Raw genomic sequence first — 15,566 nt, forward strand, 5'->3', positions numbered from 1 at the left:
ATGAAAGAGAATACAGTTTATGTGCAGGAAAGTGAATTAGTGATTCATAAGCAACCAAAGATCCTTGATAAGGGCATAGTAATGTTACTACGAATGCGAATGAGTGATTTTGACCATTGTGGGAAGGAAACACCCATGGTGGTAGTGGTGGAAGAAGGGAGAATTTTATAGGGCATGTTAAATGCTCTTGGGTTAGATTCAGGTTGAGATTACATTCTGTACAGTGGAGGCAAATTTCCAACTTATAGTCCGTAACTACCCATGTTACACACTCCAAGGACATGAGGCGGGAGGTTTAACCAAGATGCTTCCATTTTCAGGAACACAACTGAAGCAGGTCGGGCTGGGAAGTAAGACACTGGAAATGTTTATGATCCTTTGTCTTTTCCTCCCAAAACTGGAAGGATAAAATGCTATCCATCTCACAGCCTCATTTTGATGATTAACTGAAATTATGTACACGGAAAGCTCCATGTGTGGCTGAATAATATTCCATTGCATGTTTGTGTCCACTCATCAGTTGATAGACATTTGGTTTGTTTCTACCTTTTAACTATGGTGAACAGTTCTGCTCTGAATATTTGTTTATAAGTTTTTGTTCCAACACCTGTTTTCAATCGTTTGGGATAGACACCTAGGAAGAACCAAGTACTGACACGCACCACAACACCCATAAACCTTGGAAACATGATGCTAAGTGGAAGAACCCAGACACAAAAGGTCATATATTCTGTGATTCCATTTACGTTGTGTCCAGAATAGGTAAATCTTTGGAGACAGAAACCAGATGAGTGGTTGCCAAGACAGGGGAATGGCACATGAGTGCTAATGGGCACAGGATTTCTTCTCAGATTGATGAAAATGTTCAGACACTAGATAGAGGTGATGCTTGCACAACACCGAGTGTGCTAAATGCCACTGAATTGTTCACTTGAAAATGGTTAATTTAATGTTTGGGTGCATTTCTATGTTTTGTGATTTTTGCCTCAATTAAAAGAAAAATCCCCACACGAATGGGACTAGGCTTTACGAGTTGGCTTATTTACGTGTTGTGAACTTCCTTGGGACAGATCCTGTGTTGGCTTTATTTTGAAATCCCTGCTTCTCAGTACAGTGCTTGTCGACTTGTAGACTCTTAGCGAATAGCTCCAACCACCACACTGGGTTCCTGGCATTTGGCACATGTGACATGCTGGTTATTGAGCCAGACCCTGCTCAAGAGTGAGGAGATGGAGAGTCTTTTCTCCTAGTTCCTGGTGCTTTGATCAGTAAGAAGGGAGCTTGCAGAGGGGGCACTTGCCATGCCAGAGGGTTGCAAGTAGGTGGGGAAGGGTCACGTCAGAGGGCTGGGCAGACAAGGGGAGCCCAGGGTGATGGCAGAAAGACTGCATTGAGAAAGAGAGAGGAGGATGCACATATAGATTGATTCCTCTGAGCTACACTTCATTAGCCTGCACTCCCCTTCTAAGAAACCTTAACTGTTCTTAAATGTTTATGGTGTGTGTGCGCGTGCATGCATGCATGCATGCGTTTAACATGTCAGTGGACAGAATCAGGCCTTTAGGAAACCCAGTCATATTTGTGTTACACAAGCACCATTTCATTGAATACAATCCTCCCTGGGTTTGTAAATAACAATAGTGGGGCATAAGGAGGTTAGGTCATGGCACAGCTGGGATTTAATCACATTACACTACCTCAGGTGAAATTGGATTTTAGAAATACCAGAAATCCCCCTTTACTCTTAAATGTGCTGTAATTGCCACAATTAAATATGAGTCTTCAGTTTCAAGTTGTTTCTTCATCTGCAAAATATGAGTTCTGTTGTGTGCTTTGCAGGGTTGTTATGAAGTCATAGATTATTTGACATAGATTATTGAATGCTTGGGGCACACAGTTGGTGCTCAACAGGTGTTGGTCTTTCCTCTGACACCCCATCCCCCTCTCCTCTCCTGACCCCCACTTCTCCTGTACTGGGGGAATAGGGAAGGAAGAGAGAATAGACTCCAGTAAGAGAGTTGGTTCTTTGGTTGTTTGGTGCTTTCCTTCCTACCCTAATAACAAGAATCTGAAGGCCCAGGTTCAAGATCAAGTCCCTACCCGCACCAGCCACAGGGCCTGGTAGAAATTGCTTGGGTTCCCTGAGCTTCTTTTTTCACATTAGGCAATGTGGACAACAACCCCACCTCCTCAGGTGGGACATTTCAAAACCAAAGTAAGAAATGATCACAAAAGTTCTCAGAAAACACTCAAGTACTATGTCTCTGTGCTGTGCTCTGCCAGAAAAGGAGAAAGTAGAGGGAAATACAGGGTTTCATCTGGGCCAGTGGTTCTCACCTGAGGGGGATTTTGCCCCCAGGAGAACACTTGGCAATGTCTGGGTCACAACTGGGGGTGATGTGCTACTGACGTCGAGTGGGTGGAGGCTGGGAATACTGCTAGATATCCTACAGTGCACAGGACAACTCCTTACAGTGAAGAACCATCCTGCCCATAAGTGTCCACACTGCTGAGGTTAAAAGACTGATCTAGAAAGGAGAAAATAATACATGGAGCTTCAGACAGGAAACCATGGAGGGTATAGAGTCAGCTTTTCTTTTGTATACATGCACCTCCCTTTTTTCACATTAAAAATCCTAGATGTAGCTTAAAGGTAAACAAAAACATAAAGAAAATGGAAATGAAACTATAATCTCATCACCCCAAATTAGTAGTTATCTCTCTCCTAATATTTTTTTATTAAAAAATTTTTAATGTTTGTTTTTGAGAGGGAGAGAGAGACAGAGTGTGTGTGTGTGTGTGTGTGTGAGTGGGAAAGGGGCAGAGAGAGGGAGGGAGACACAGAGTCCGAAGCAGGTTCCAGGCTCTGAGCTCTCAGCACAGAGCCCAAAGCAGGGCTCGAACCCACAAACCATGAGATCATGACCTGACCCCAGGTCGGATGCTTAACTGACTGAGCGACCCAGGTGCCCCTCTCCTGATATTTTTAGTGAAATTTTATTTTATTTATTTATTTATTTTTTTTTTTAAATTTTTTTTTCAACGTTTATTTATTTTTGGGACAGAGAGAGACAGAGCATGAACGGGGGAGGGGCAGAGAGAGAGGGAGACACAGAATCGGAAACAGGCTCCAGGCTCTGAGCAGTCAGCACAGAGCCCGACGCGGGGCTCGAACTCACGGACCGCGAGATCGTGACCTGGCTGAAGTCGGACGCTTAACCGACTGCGCCACCCAGGCGCCCCTTTAGTGAAATTTTAAAAATCACAAGTAAGCTACCCTCATCATCTCCCTTTTTCATTTCCCTTTATTTCTCTAGAGATGCAGCCTCTACATGAGTTTGCATTTTCTGTTAATTTTTTTGTACTTTACAAATACCAGTATCCACAAACAAATTGTGTGGATTTACATTTTACCTCCAGTAAACACAAATGGACAGGTGCCACATGCAACTTGGTTTCTTCACTCAACAGTTGCTTGTGTGGACCACATGTGGGTGGGTGGAGTTGGATATAATCTGGGTCCTTCTAGTCTGGTTGAGTAGACCTCAGGAAAACTTAAAGCCTGTCATGATGTGCTGATTATAGGGGAAAGTGAATTGCAGCACAAGAGGGTGGTGCTCACGTTCCTGAGAATGGTCTCTAGTTCGGTACCTTCCAATGTGGAAGGTAAGCCCAGGAGAATAGTTGAGGGTAGATGCTATGCAAATACCACACCTCTTTCTGTGCTCAGCATTGGCCATCTGGGCTGCTTAAGTAAACACAGGCTTTGAAGGCAAGCTGAGGTCCTTATGGGTGAGCTGCCACATTATTTTTCCTCTCAGCAACCTCTGTGGTTTGGGCAGGGACTTCACAGCCTCCAGCCCTGCACTTGGGGTGAAATATTCTCACGATAAGACTCTCAATCTTAGCTGTACAAACAGACCACTGCTTGGGCCAGAGAGGTTGACACTGAGAGCGCCACACGATGTGAAGTGCCTTTTCTGGGCTTTCTGGCCACACTCGTCACCCTCTTCAGAGGCAGCGGTGGCTGTGGAGGTTTTGGGGAGAGGGAGGGCGCCCTGTTGAGTGGCACCTTCATCATCCTGCACTTGGTGGAGGAGAGGCGAGGTGAATGTTGAGTCTGTACTTTTTAGAGACAGAGATAGAAAATAAAGCAGCCGCTTCCTGCTATTAAACGGGAGTGTGATTAGTTATAGGAAAATCAATTCATTCTTTGGCTTTGGGGAAAGCTTTTAAGTGTGAAAGGGGATGCTAATCCCCTGGGAAATGATTTTTAAGCAAAACTGCCTTAGTTCTGCCAGCTGCTTAGATAAACACCAGAGGGGAGGGGAAGGCTTTCGTCTCCATGTAACAGGGTCTCCAGAGGAGGCTTCTCTCCTCCCTCCTTCCCTCCATCCTTCCATCCTTTTCTTCCTTTCTCCCTCACACATTTATCGAGTGCTCACTATGCACCTCAATAGCAGGTAGAAATGGTATTTGTTTTCCTGGAATATGGGGCAGTAAGACAGGAGTGGTAGTGGAGACAGAAACTCGGCAAGTAAATGGTGTATAGAGAATGCCTTAGGGCAGTCTTGAGTGTTGTGTCTCCACCTCCCTCCTCTCTTCTATTCTGTTATCCCCTCCTGTCTGCTAAGAAAAAGCTTACCTGGTTTTTCTTTCCTTCAAGGCCCTCCTCTGCTTCCACTTTTCTCTCTTCTTTCCATTCCTTTCCTTTCTCCCCCTTTTCCTGGGGGAGAATCTTAGCATCTTGATGACCATCTCTGAAATGACCTTCAGAGTGTTGATTGGACACAGGGAAGCCCCTCTGTAGTTCACCCCATGCAGTGACACACAGAATTCTGCCCCCTAGCTACTCCCAGAGCTGCAGCACTCAAGGCATAGATTCTCCTTAGGATTTGTATCAATTTCTGCCCTCTCAGGGCTGTCAGGGGACAGCATTCCTTTGGGAGAAAGAATACCCTTTGTTCTGTCCTATGTGTGACCTTGTTGAGCACCACTCACGTCCTGGTCCTCCATCTAAGGTGCCATGTCCCAGTGTCCACCTGTGAGCCATTTCAGCCTGCCTGCATCTACACTGTCCTCCATCTTTAATGACTTCCTCTCTGGATGTACATAGGGAGTGCTTGTTACATAATTTCTTCTAATCAATCTTGCTCAAACTTAAGCTTCATTTACATATCAGTGAAAGGGTATAACGATAACAAAATATTTTTAATAATGATGATGATATTTGTAGAGCTAACATAGCCCGAGAGATCGCTAGCCATCAGATACTATGTAGCACTTCATATATTTGATCTTATTTAATCTTTACAACAATCTCATAAGGTAGCTGCTATCATCAACCCTTCTTTTACAGCTGGGAAAACAGGCTCAGTGAGATTAACTGGCGTGCCCAGAGGAGCAGACCTGGGAGGTGTCTGCAAATTTGTAGGACCACAAAGCCTCTGCACTTACCTGCTGGCCTTCCTACCTCTGTGGCATAGTGGGAACAATGGAGAGACCTGCATGTTACAGGAGGCTAAGAATAGTTGCTCTTACTTTTCAGCAGAGTCTTCACTCAGCAATGAGTGACAAGGAGTCATGACAAGATCGTATTTGTGTAACCTTTTTTTACTTTGCCAAGACTGTACGATTTTGACCTGCTCTAGGCCCTCCCACTCAGCCACCCATATGTAGAAACTTAGCTGGGACTGGTGGGTGCAGACACCCACCTATGTGGGAGGTGCACTGTGTCCCTTTCAGGGATGTATGAAGGCAAGAATGTGGAATTTGGAATCAGACAGACTGGAACCTAAATGCCTACCACTTCCTAGCTGTAGGAGTTTGGATAGATTATGGGTCTTGTTTTCCTGGCTCAGTTATTTCATATGCAAAAGACTTCCAAGTTACAGGCTGACTGCAAGGATTGGTGGATTATGAAGTATAATGTACCTGGCACATAGGTGGTTGGCATCCATCACCCCTATCCTTTCTTAAGGCAAGAGTGAATGGGGGCACCTGAGTGACTCAATTAGTTAAGCATCCAGCTCTTTATTTCTGCTCAGGTTGTGATCTCAAGGTCATGGGATCGAGTCCCACGTCAGGCTCTGTGTTGAGCATGGAGCCTGCTTGGAATTCTCTTTCTCCCTGTCCCTCATTCATGCCCTCTCTCTCTATCAAAATAAATAAATGTTGGGGAGCCTGGGTGGCGCAGTCGGTTAAGCGTCCGACTTCAGCCAGGTCACGATCTCGCGGTCCGTGAGTTCGAGCCCCGCGTCAGGCTCGGGGCTGATGGCTCGGAGCCTGGAGCCTGTTTCCGATTCTGTGTCTCCCTCTCTCTCTGCACCTCCCCCGTTCATGCTCTGTCTCTCTCTGTCCCAAAAATAAATAAAAACATTGAAAAAAAATAAATAAATGTTAAAAAAAAAAAAGAGTGAATGGTAGTCCTCCTCCCAGGCCGTTATCGGCCCCATCCTGTGCATCCTGAGCTCGCTTATGTGAAGTTGGGGGTTACTGGAGCTGTGTGTTGGGCTTGAGGTGACTGCCTCCTGATTGCTTCCTTCGTGCATCCCTTCCCTTTTGCTGCCTCGTATGTAGCTGCCCTTCTCTCTTTGGAGTGCTTGACTTCAGGGGCAGGTGCCAACTATGAGAGATACTATTCATTTTCCAAAAGTGCTTAAGAGTTGTTCATTTTCACAGGCCAGGGCTGGGGTGGCTCAAGCCCAGCCGGTCTTCCTACAGCCACTGAGTCCAGGCCATATGTGCCCTCTCGGAAAGGATGCTGAGTTCAGGAGGCTGTGTGAGCCTCAGCCAAAGCCAGCAGGCAGGAGGGCTTCTCTCAGCTCCTGAAGGCGGAGGAGATAAATCTGGTGTCTGCTCATCTATCTTCCTTTTCACTTTGTGGATGTTCTGAGATCCCATCTGGTTGGTCACTTACTCAGCAGGGTGGGCAGGTGGGGGCCCAGCTGGTATGAGCTTTTGGTTGATGAGCCTCATGTCAAGAGTTGGACACCTGCAGTGAAAAATGCCTAGACTTTACAGTCAGGCACATCAGAGTCAAATCCTAGCTCCTACCATGCTCTTGCTGTGTCACTCTAGAGAAGCCAGTTTATTCACTGGGCCTCAGTCCCCTCATCTGTAAAGTGGACTCACAATTACTACGTCTAAGGATTGACTATCCATTGAGATAATACATATAAAGTGCTTCAAGCTGTTCTTGGGCCCACAATCAGTGGTACAGGGGAGCCTGCCCATATCAACTTCTGAGAGCTTACTGTTAATTTTTTTTTTTTTAGGAATCTTGCAAGCTGGTGTTAAACCATTGTTGCTTGAACTTGGTCATGTGTAGTGGGAGTATTTATACCTTGGAAATCAGCAAACACTACACATCAGGGCACCCCCAGCCTCCCCAGAGCCATACAACTGCACATGGAGGTTGCTGAAGGAATGTTGTTTCTTTTCTTTTTCCATCTTAGCTGTGTTCTCTTCTCCAATACAGAACCATCTCCAAACACTCAAAGCACAGATACTTGTGGGCCAGTGTGGCCTATACTGAATGTGAAAACACATTGTTCCTTTCCCACCCAGCCCCACTGAGCCTCTCAAAGTCCCAGGTGCTTTCGTATTTCCCTTAGAATTTGCCATGACAGCTTGGGGCTGATGCAGTCTAGGTCCCCTAGGATCCTACTTCCTGGTAATAAGTGTCTCTCCCTCTCCCACCCCGACTCTTCTGGCTTACAGCACATCCTACCTTTATCGTCTCCCAGAGGGTAAAAAGTGTCTGTTCCAGTTGCAGTCCCCTTTCAGAACCTGGGACAGCTCTTCCCAGCTGGTAGAGGCTCTCCAGCTGTGGAATCTATATTGCACTGCCCTGAAGTCCAGCCTGCGCCGCCTGCCCCAGATCAACCTCTTCAGATCCACGTGAGAATGCACTTACTGGGTCCTGTCCCTCTCTACATCTAGTAGAAAAATCTAAGGGCAGGGCTGGCAGATGGTGCCATCTTCAAATGTGACCCATTTGATTCATATCTGGGATTTAGTTTCCATGAGGGTAGCATTTGCACACCCTCTTAACCCCAGGTTCAGTACAATGCCTGGGACAATGACTAGAACAATTTTTTACTCTCATAAATACTTGAACTGATGAATAGTAGTGTGCAACTCATTTGTCCTCTTTTAGTAAACCTTTAGGGAGAAAAGAAGAGGGAATGTCCCTTGAGAAGTGTGGTTGTGTGGTTCGAACCTGCAGTAGGTTGCGGCATTTTCCTTTCCACTATGTTAGTGTCATGCTCTTCCACAGAGTCTCTTCCAGAGACTCAGGTTTTTGTGAAACTTGTCAGAAAAAAAAAATCCCAATAATTCCTCTCCCAGGCACTCAGAGATCTCCCCACCACCACAATAAGTGGTGCTCTGTGTTCTGTTCCAAAGTTCAGGCTAAAAAACATGAAGGGAAAAACAAATCCCATTTACTTTGAGTTATTTAATAACCAACTCAGTTCACTAGGAACGATCCTGATAATACATGGACAATAGAGCTACAATTTCATTGAGTGATTATTTTGGGCCATACTCAGTGCTAAGGTTTCTATATGAAAATGTTAGTTCTCATAGTACTCTATGGTTAACATAATCATTGTCTTTTTACACAACAGGAAGGTGTGGTCCAGAGAAGTGAACTATTCAAGCTCATTTAGTTAAGGAGAAGCATAATCCATGCTTGTGCGCATTTAATCTTATGTCAGAGCCTGGCTATTTAACTGTTATGATAACTTGCCTTTCAGCTTCCTTGGCATCTTGAAGACATTATCAGTCATCCATAGACAATCTGGTTACCCAGCACTTGGGACCTATAAGTTTTTATCCAGTCCAATGACTGTATCTGGTATTGGGGAGAATTACATTAACTGAGTATCTACCACGTGCCAGGCACCAACCTCAGCACTTTGACACTCCGTTGCCTCATTTATTATTATTTTTTAAAATTTAGTTTGAGAGAGACATTGCAAGCAGGGGAGGGGTGGGGGGGGGAGAGAGAATCCCAAGTAGTTTCTGCACTGTCAGTGCAGATCCCCGTGTGGGGCTCTAACTCGTGAACCAAATTATGAGATCATGACCTGAGCCGAAATCAAGAGTTGGACGCCTCACCGACTAAGCCACCCAGGGGGCCCCTCTGCTGCCTCATTTAGTTCTCCCTGTAGTACTTACTGTTAAGGACTACTTTATGCATTGTCCAGGTGGGAAAATGGAGGCTTCTGGAATTTGAATAACTGGTACAAGGTTACATAGCAGACGAGAGTTAGAGCCAGGGTATTTATCAACAGTTGATTGACTCTCAGTACTTTTTGTGCCTTTTTTTGTCATCTAAGAATATCCTTAAACTGCCTACTCTTGTGAAGGGATAAAATATGTGATAGGCTTGGGGCGCCTGGGTGGCGCAGTCGGTTAAGCGTCCGACTTCAGCCAGGTCACGATCTCGCGGTCTGTGAGTTCGAGCCCCGCGTCAGGCTCTGGGCTGATGGCTCAGAGCCTGGAGCCTGTTTCCGATTCTGTGTCTCCTTCTCTCTCTGCCCCTCCCCCGTTCATGCTCTGTCTCTCTCTGTCCCAAAAATAAACGTTGAAAAAAAATTAAAAAAAAATATGTGATAGGCTTAAAAGAAGCAGCAATAGGGTATAAATAATGCCTGATATGGGTGTTAAACCGATGGAAACAGGTTAAATAGATTGAATATGTATTTAATTGCTGCCACATGCTAGGCATTAAAGTGAGTTAATAAACACTGGCTATGTGGATAGAAGAGCAAGGAATTTAGTTAAATTCCAGAAGATGAATTCTGGACTCCTGTTTCTCAAAGTGTTGGCAGGTTGAAAGGGATTTCAGAACTCCAGTTTTCCATCTCATGTGGAGTCCCTTTTACAATGTCCGAAGACCTCGGATGAATACTTCATATGATGGGAAACTCACTATATTCCAATATTTCTCAGATAGTTTTTTAAAAAATGTTTTACTTTAGTTTTGAGAGAGAAAGAGAGAGAAAGAGAGTGTGCGCAAGGGAGGGGTAGAGAGGGAGGGGGACACAGAACCTGAAGCAGTATCCAGGTTCCGAGCTCTCAGCACAGAGCCTGACCTGGGGCTTGAACCCAGGGACTGTGAGATCGTGACTTGAGCCAAAGTCGGACGCTTAACCAACTGAGCCACCAAGGCACCCCTAAGATAGCTTTAAATGTGAGAAGGGTCACCCACACAGTGTGTCTTAGGGCCTCTCCTGTAACTCTGTTCCCTGGCTCCCAGGCTTTGAGCTCCACAATAGCCCATATTATAGCTGTCTTGATCTCCACTATTGTGCTAGGTATGGACACAGGGCCTGGCTCATATTAGGTACTCAAAAAATATCTGTTAAGCAGATGAATGGTCGGATGATAAATGGTCCTGGTTCTACCCTGGAAACCCAGAGTAAATTTGGTATTTCTTTCCTATGCTAGTCCTTTAAGCATTTTGGGCTAGAAACCACATCTTCATCAGGATACTCTTCTATTAACTGTTATTTTATGCTTGGAGTGGTGTGGGGAAAGGGCAGTTATGGCATAGTACTTTTTATATGCCAGTTGTGTTATCCACTTTCGTGTATAATTTCATCCCATCCTGCCAGCATCTCTGTGAGATAGAGGTAGTGTGGTGATCACTCTTGTGCAGGTGAGAATAACTGGCATGTTGAGAGTTTGGATGTCACCCAAGACTACATACAGCTGAGTCAGGTTATCAACTCATGCATGTCAGTAATCCTTTTAATACTCCTCCATAAGCAGGGTTTGTGTTCACCTGAAACTTGGGCATTGCCCAACATTTGATATAAGTCTGGGAAACTCAGGTCTTGAATTTGCTACCCTCAGAGTTGGAAAGAAAGCATGAATAACAGGGGTCTGCATTACCTAAAATGACATGGTTTCTATAATTATGGAAATGACTGTTTGTGATAAAAATGTCAGGTCAAGGACTATCAATAGGAAAATGTGTTCCACGAATCTTTTCAATATGGACTTCTTGGTAGCTTTTACCCGTTTCATGGGGTAAGATTGGTGGGTGTAGAAAAGCTAGTCAGGAGTCCCATTGTGTCAGAGTGGAAAGACCTCAAAAGTTGAAAACATTCTCCTGCTGCTTGGGATTGGAGGTTGATTGAGGCTTTTTTATGAACACATCTGGCAGGAAGTGGCATCTGTAGCAACAGCTGGCTGGAAAAAGACTGAGGATGGGTAGGGCTAGGTTCAGTAATGAATGATGATTTAAATTCCTACCCAGAATTTTCCAAAGTGAGTCTTGCTGCAACTACAGAGGGAGCAATTGGGTGAGGAGCTGTCATGGTTGTCTTTTGCACATTAAAGTGTTCTGTGTGTCCTTTTAAAGCTTTGCAGGCAAATGAAATGGGTGTGCCTTTTGTGCTTTTTCCACATCTCACAGACACAGCACAATCCTTGAGAGAGTTGAGGGTTGAGGGTGGGATTTAACAACAGATTCTAGGAACTTGAGAATACACCTAAGCCTTAGGCTTGCAGACAGTATAAATTAGTAGGAGGCGCCATTGAAGTCCCCATATTATTTTCTGTTTCTCCTTGGAACTACTTTGCACACTGGGAATTACTTTAAAAATATATGTAATTATTGACTAAGTATCTTTCCAATCTAGTATCTCTAGATTATGAGCTCTACGAGGAAAAGAATGGTGTCCAACATGTCTGTCTTGTTCACCATGTGTCATCGGCAATTTTTATTCTTGAGCTTGTAGAGTGTGCTTATTGAGTGATTGGGAACCAGTGTTGTAGGGTAATGAATAATATCAGTTACTATCAATATCAAAAATATTAACATGAATCATTTGGGGCTTGGGACAAACTAGATTCATATCTTTGCTTCACTCCTTGTTGGATTCATGTGCTTGCGTAAATCATTTTGACTTTGAGGTCTTTAGCAACTTACTTTGTAAAATATGAGCAGTAATACTTGCCTTAAAGTGTTGTTGTGAAAGCTGAAAGGAATCATCCATCTTAAGCACTTAGCACAATGGCTAATGCACAGTTGAAATTGTTATTTGCTTTTAATATGATCATTATTGTTGGTATGGTTCACAACTCTCTTACACTCGTTTAAGAGAAATGTATGGGAGAAAGTTGGATTATATTTTAAGCCACTTTACTGAGGTATGATTGACATACAAAAAGGTGTATATGTTTATATAAGTTGATGAGTGTGGAGATCACTACACACCTGTAAAAGTATCACTGCAAGCTATACCTTAAACCTATCTATCACCTCCAAAAATTTCCTCCCACTTTTATTGATGATGATGATGATGATAACACAACATAAGATCTACAGCTCCTACAGCCATCACTCAATATGTATGGTTTGCATCTCCTAGTAGAGTAACTGTTTGCCAATTTTTTTTGGAGGGATGGCCTGGTTGAGTTGTAGACCTCTGGTTTCAAGCTCTATATGGTCTTAGAACCCTCTTTCCCAACAACAGAAATTAATAGCTACCATATAAGCTGTTACTGTACAAAAAACCCTTTGTGATCTTTTTTATCCTTAATCCATGTGACATGATAGTGAGGTGGATTTTACTGTCATCATTTTACAAAGGAAAAAGTTGAGGCTAGAGTGAATAAAATACAGTCGCAGGGCCCGTCACTGGTGGTGGGAAAAGAACATGAGCTCAGACAGTCTGACTCGAGTCTGGAATATTGATCAGTACACATACGGTTCATCTGTCACATAGAAATACTCAGCATTTATTTGTTGAATAAAGGAGGTAATATCTTGAGACTTGTAGATTCTTGATCCTATTTCATCATCTAGAATCTAGGGCAGAGCCAGAGAGGACATCTGCTATGGGGCTACAAGTCCCTTGGTCACAGAAGCTGTGTCAAGATTCACCCAACAAGGGGAGTGGTGAGAGGAGATAAGGAAATGCCAACAGACCTGGGGTGTTTTATGGTCTTTAGCTGTTAGGGAACTTAGGCAAACAACCTGCTAGGGGGCTAAGACCCCAAGACTAAGGGGTCACTTAGAGATGAAAGGTATCCTGACAGAGGCAGAGCAAATTTCTTAATACAATCCAAGTTTGGGGCTGAAACAAGCAAGGGGAGTCAGGTTGTATGACCTGAATGTGAACCTTGAATAACCATCTTCTAAGGTCATCATCTGACTTTGATCATCAGATTGGGACACTTGATTTCCTTGAGGGATTTAGCCTGATGCTTCTTGACTTTGGAAAACTGCAGTGAGTTTCCAGATCAATTTACTCTGTGGAGGGGCCCTCCATTCTCTGCCTTTCCTTCACCAGAGCAGAGTTTGACCATGAGTATTGTGTGGAGGGTGATTCAGGGCACCAGTACAAAACTGGGAAAGCCAACTGGCTGTTTTAACTGAGGGGGTCAGGGTGCACCTATAATAATAAATACTCAAAAGATAAAGATTTATCTGTCCATTCATCTGTCCATCTACACATTTACCCATCTACTCACCTCCTCATCATTCCATACAACTATCTGTCATCCAAGAAATATTTATTGATGTTTCTGTATAGTTACCATGCTGAGACCTGGGGATACAGAGAGAACATCAGGAACATGGTCTCCTGGCCTTAGAAAGTTTATGGTTTTAGGGAGGGAGGCTCTGTTGCTCCTGGTGGTCTTGTATCTTTATTTATTTCAGGCTTGAAACCCTCTTTGTTACATAATAGGGACCAAGAGATCTATGTTGAATGGGTGAAAGAACAAAACACATAGATACTGTTGAAAGAATGCAGGTTCAGGAGAAGAGGAAGCACAGCCCAGTTAGGGAAGCAGGGCACATGAGGCTAGGAAGGAAGGGAGACAGCAGTTTATAGCCACAGGCTGGCAGGGCTAAGAAGGCAGAGACAAGTTCAGAGGGGGAGCCTTAGGGTCAGAAATAGATCTTTGTCCAAATGACTGTGTCTTGAAGATTAACCACTGCCGAGATTCTTGAAGGTTGGGGATGAGACGTTTTTAACCTGGGGGTCCAGGGATAGAATTCAAGGAGTCTGTGAACTGGGATGTGAAAAAAGGACATATTTATTGCTTTCACTTTAACTGGTAAGTTAGCATCTTCATTTATGAATGTAGACAACAAAGCGCAATGGTTTTTTAACAGAATCTGTGACTGTCACCTATCGAATCATACATCTTTTCATATCACATTACAGTTGTTGCTGATATCCCCAAATATTATTTATGCTCATCACTCACTACTTTGAAATTATGGTTGTTATTAGGTCTGCTGCTAGATCTTTTTATTCAATGCATTAATAAAGAGACTGGTCTCTTGCCAAATCACAAGTTTTGTTTTAAAAATATTTTGGTAACTCTATTGCAATACTGTTGACGCTCTTTGTAATCCTGTGTGTCCTGTTTTTATGAATTTAAAAACATTCTGAGAGGGGGTGCATAGTCTTTTGTTTAATCCCTGTGATTTATTAATTTATAACTGGAAGTTTGTACCTCTAATCCCCTTCACCTATTTTCCCCGTACCCTCCCCCACCCCCTTGATAACCAGCAGTTTATTCTCTGTGTTTATGAGTCTGTTTGCATAGTCTTCATTTACACCAAAATGGAGGTTCAAGGCACACACACACACAAGTTTAAGAACTTCAGATTTAGATACAAATGCCTTCTTATGCATTGAGAACTCACGACTCAGGTCGTTTGTGGGTGCTGGATTATTAAGGTCAGGAAAATGATGTTAAGAGCCAAGGTCTTTTGCTTGACTAACTGGTGTTAATGGTACTCCCAAGTGCCCCATTTAGAGAGAGTAATTTGATGCAAGCTCTTGACTCCCTTTGAGTCTTTATGACCAGGAGAACCTCACCAAGTTGTCCTCACTGCCCCACTGGTGGTCTTCCCATTGACAAGTAAGGAAACTTTGGCTCATCATTTTACAACTAGAACCTAGAGGGAGATAATACCCTCCAGATGCTTTACCAGACTTCCGAATTTATTACCATTTCAACATGAGTAATGAATGCCATGTGTTGTGCGATGTGTTCTTTTAAGTTTATTAAATCACCCGGGTGCTATTCCAATTGGGTGTTTTTATCATCTCTTGAAGAGATAAGAAATTTATGGTTGCAGTTTGCTCTATTTAGATAATTTTTACACTTTCCTTCCTGCATGGCTCATTATTTTGTTTTTGTATTTGCCATAGAAGTAAAGTGTTTAAAATAACTAGTTTAGAGCTAAGCTGTTGAAACAGATCCATTAATTGGGCCATGAATGATCCTTGAAGGTGCCTGCTATGCCTGAGAGGTAAGACCAAGCAGGCTGAATGGTGAGATAGGTAGTACCCTCCAGGACAGAGGACTAGATGGGAATGAGCGTCCCAATGTAGAGCCTGAAGGATTCTGACCTGGCTTTAGATGTTGCTGTGTATGCAGATAGGAGGTGAATTGTCAGCACATCCAGGAGAGAGTCCTATCTCTCCAAGAATGGCTCTAAATAGGGTTGAGGAGGTAAGTGCCATGTTGAATTAGTCCCAAGCTTTTTCTTACATGGCCAGGATCCCTGGGTCAATGGC

Source organism: Lynx canadensis, chromosome E3, assembly GCF_007474595.2.
Source record: "Lynx canadensis isolate LIC74 chromosome E3, mLynCan4.pri.v2, whole genome shotgun sequence".
NCBI lineage: Eukaryota > Metazoa > Chordata > Mammalia > Carnivora > Felidae > Lynx > Lynx canadensis.